The sequence below is a fragment of the Tuber melanosporum genome, assembly GCF_000151645.1.
Source record: "Tuber melanosporum whole genome shotgun sequence assembly, scaffold_72, strain Mel28".
Taxonomy (NCBI): Eukaryota; Fungi; Ascomycota; class Pezizomycetes; order Pezizales; family Tuberaceae; genus Tuber; species Tuber melanosporum.
The window spans coordinates 62,587-66,758 of NW_003299120.1; positions in this window are offsets into that span (position 1 = coordinate 62,587).

Genomic DNA, 4,172 nt, shown 5'->3' on the forward strand with positions numbered 1-4,172 from the left:
CGACGTAACGGGGGCGACGGTCCCCATTTAAAGCCAACCGTTACCGTCTCAGGCAACAAACACTATAAACAAAAGAAATACATAGAGGTTGTGACAGATCTAAACAGTCAATGGCATCTATCTCTCACTCATGGTGCCATACCTCCTGCCGCCATACCTATAACCAAACCAAAGAAACCAAACAAGTCTCGCAAAGCCCAGCACGTAGTACCCAAACAAGTCCAACAAGGTGGTTGCAACCCACTATCTGTACAGGTGGCCCTCAGTCAACCAGTCTATCAGAGAGCTTGACAGCACTCAGTAGTATCGCTCAACAGCCCAAGTCAGACTTAAAACACTTAATTAGACTTCACCCAACCTAACATAGGCCCAATAGGTACTCACTGGTGCCTCTACCCTCCCAATCAGCCCCCTCAAACCTCACACAGCAGATACAACAGGACCCATCCAGCCTCCTCAGCCCATCAGACAGATTAACCATCCAACGGATATAGGACAGCTTATATCTGACCCTATTGGGCAACTACTGGTCTTGGTCACACCAACAGAGTCCTCAATCCTCGACTACAATTTGGCAAGGAGGACCTACCAGCTATAGCTGAGAGCTACAAAGAAGGCAGCACTAATACTCCAAGGTACCAGCGCCATCCAAACCATCCAACCATGCCGAACTAAAGTCCACCATAGCCAGGAAAAGGTAAAGAAGAGCCAGCTAAAGCCAGCCCCACAGCTCTAGCAAAAAGTGTAGACTTAGCAATGGACAAGAAGTACTCCCAACTGTCATGTCAGGAAGGTGGGGGTTGAACAAACAGAAGTAGACACATAGAAAGTAGGCTGCACTTGCAATGGGTAATGCCGTCAACCACAATCCAGAACCAAACCACTTATGCAGACAGATGACAAGAGTGTCTGGCAGCCAATCTTCTCACACCACCTCAGACAACTATAAAACTCACACCAGGAGGTCCAGGCTTTCAGGGTCAAAGCCTCTTAGGAATACCAGGATCTGATACCCAGGAAATACCCTAAGTAGAATAATCTCACCTAGAATCGGAATCTCTGGTCTCCAACAACCCCTTCCAGCCCACTTACGGGGCCCACACATTATCTGTAATGATCCCTCCTCAGATAGTTAGTACTTGGTAATGGGCAACGTTACTTTCCGTCTTCTTGTATCTCTTTCCTTACTCTTATGATAGCACCAGGCCTCCGCCTATGTTACCGATAGTACAAGACCGCTGTCTTCTATTGGGAATGCCTATCGTAAGCTTTCTCTAACTCTTCACTATGAAGAGCTTTTCTCGGCGTAACTATAAATGTTGCAGTAAAGATAAAGATCATAAAGGTGTTTTATATTCATTAAAGTAATAAGTAGGAAAAGTACTTAGAATTCAATCTAATTTTATTTATACTCGTACCGCCAATACTGGTATACGATGAGCCTCTGCCGGCACAGGGATACCGCTAACCAGTATACTACTAATCCTAAGCTAACTAAGTCTATGGCTCCACACCTACCAGCCCTAAGTCATGCCCACACAGAAACTAATTACAAGACTATTAAACCACCCAGCACCCACCCCGGTTCAAGTCTGTAGCCCCTCTGGTATGAAGCCAACCAGCACTAAGGGTAGCCAAAGCTGAGAAAAAGACCAACCCAACCAGGTTCCTTGTTCAACAAACATAAAACACTACCACCCGGTCTAAACATGTCCCATGAAACCTCCACCACAATTGAAAACCAACAAAAACCAAAATAAACCTACAGGTGGCACAATGGTAGGGAGGAGGCGACGTATATGTCCACCTCTTACACCCACATGCCAGGCTGTTGGCCCTATAAATCTACTTTGCCGGTTGCCTCTGAAGAGCGTACCAGTGAGGAGGACGTGTACTCTCTGCCTGTCCCATAAAACAACATCATTTAAACAAATGAAATACATAGAGGTAGTAACAGACCAACCAGGTCAGTGGAGCCTATCTCCTACCTGTAGTGCCATGCCTCTTCCTGCCAAACCCGTAGCTAAACCAAAGAAATCAAACAAACCCCACAAAACCCAGCGTGCAAGACCCAAACAAGTCCAACCAGGCGGTCACAACCCACTATCTGCACAGGTGGCCATCAGCCAAATGATCCGTCGGGGAGCTTTACAGCACTTAACAACTTCGTCCAGCAGCCTAGGCTGGACTGAAAACACTTAATTAGACCTCACCCAATTTGACGCAGGCCTAACCGGTACTCGCAGGTGCCTCTCCCCCCCCAATCAGCCCCCCCAAGTCCCACACACCAGACACCACAGAGTCCATCCAGCCCCCCAGCCCCTCAGACAGATCAACTATCCGATAGCTACAGGAAAGCCTATAGCTAGTCCTATCACGCAGTCATTGATCTTGGCCATGCTAACAGAGCCCAAACCCCCAACATTGTATAGCGAAGGGAGACCGACCAGCCACAGTGGGGAGCCACAAAGAAGGCAGCACCAATACCCGGAGGCACTAGCACCAGCCACACCGTCTAACCCAGCCAAACTGAAGTCCCACCGAGTCAGAAAACAGTAAGCAGAGCCTGGTAAAGCTAGCCCCATAGGTCTGAACAAACTAGACCAAACAATGGGCAAGAGGCGCCCCCAACTGACATGACATAAAGAAGGAGGACGAGCGAACAGAAGTAGACAAAGAGAAGGTCGGCTCCACTTGCAATAGGTGAAGCCGCCAACCAAAGTCCACAACCGAACCACCCAAATGCACAAACAATGCGAGTGTCTGACAGCAAGTTGTCCTACACCACCCCAAGCAGCTATAAAAACCACACCAGGGGGTAGGTTTTTTTAGGGTCAAAGCCATCCCCACTGAGGCGAGGAGGAAACACTTGACTGAGCTACCGTAAATGCCGCAAGGACAAAACTTCCAAGGGAACGGCGATAAACAACATGCTAGAATTCTCACTGTAGAAATATAACATAACGAGGAGGGGCAGGGCAGGTACTACCCTGCCACCTGAGAGGTGATGAGGCCAGTACGATGAGTTGAATATACGGGATGGTCATTAAGAGGACCTGTGGGTGTTTTGTATTATGAGAACTAAGAACTCCATTAAAGCCCAACAAGAACATGAGCTAGCCCAAAGAATGACACGGGTGATCACCCCAAATACAATGTTCCATCCACACGAATTGAATGCAAAACCTGGGAGTAGACGATAAACAGGAAGCCAAAGACATTTTACCGAGAAGGGCTCGTAAGCGACCATGATGAATAGCTAGAAGTGCCAGTATCGTGAGATAACTAGCAGGCAACGAAACATGAAGCAAACAAGTAATCTGCCACGCAATGCCAACAGGCCTCAACACCAAAGACCCCAGGAACTACTAAGTGAACTCAAATATCTCCCCCAGAATTCAAGGTATCAAGGCCCATCGTGGGTGCAAAAGAAACACTGGGGCCGAAGCAATGGCAAGAACGAGGAACAGTACTTAGAATTGAATCTAATTTTATTGATACTAGTACTGTCAATACTGGCATACAACTAGTCACCCCCACGCCCCATATAAAACAAAATATCTAAAATACACTACCGTGGACCATTCCACCTCGCAGCCACTCTCCCTAAACATAAATCCAGAAATCACTACCTAAGCGGGCTCACGGGTGCTCTCAATGACTAGCACAGCCCCGGATTAACGCGTCTTCCCACCTCGCTACCCAGCCACCGTCTCATACCCTCACTCCTATCTATCTACAACACAATTTGGCTCATATATTTAATAAAGAAAACATACAGTCTATCCTAACATCCCTCCGTCCTCTTGTAATGCAACCCACGATCCAAGTAACCCTCCTCTAACATCAAACCACAAAAGTGGCAGCAGGGTATCTTCAGTAACCCATTCACCTTAGCCCACCTCAAGACCACTGATGTTCATGTTGCCAGGTTTAGCTCATCCCACTGCAAATGCTGAGAATGCCAAAACTGATAGTGACACACCTGTAAACACTGAGCATGTTTCTTGAAGTATTCCGCAAAGGTGGAGCGTTTCTTAGTGGCCGTTGTGGAAATGGTGGTACCACAACAGAGATACTGGCACCACTGCTGGTCAGGTAAAAAGAACCACTTCTTCGGCAAAGTCACCTTGCCTGGCCAGATGCAGCTACTACCATCATGTGTTTTCTCA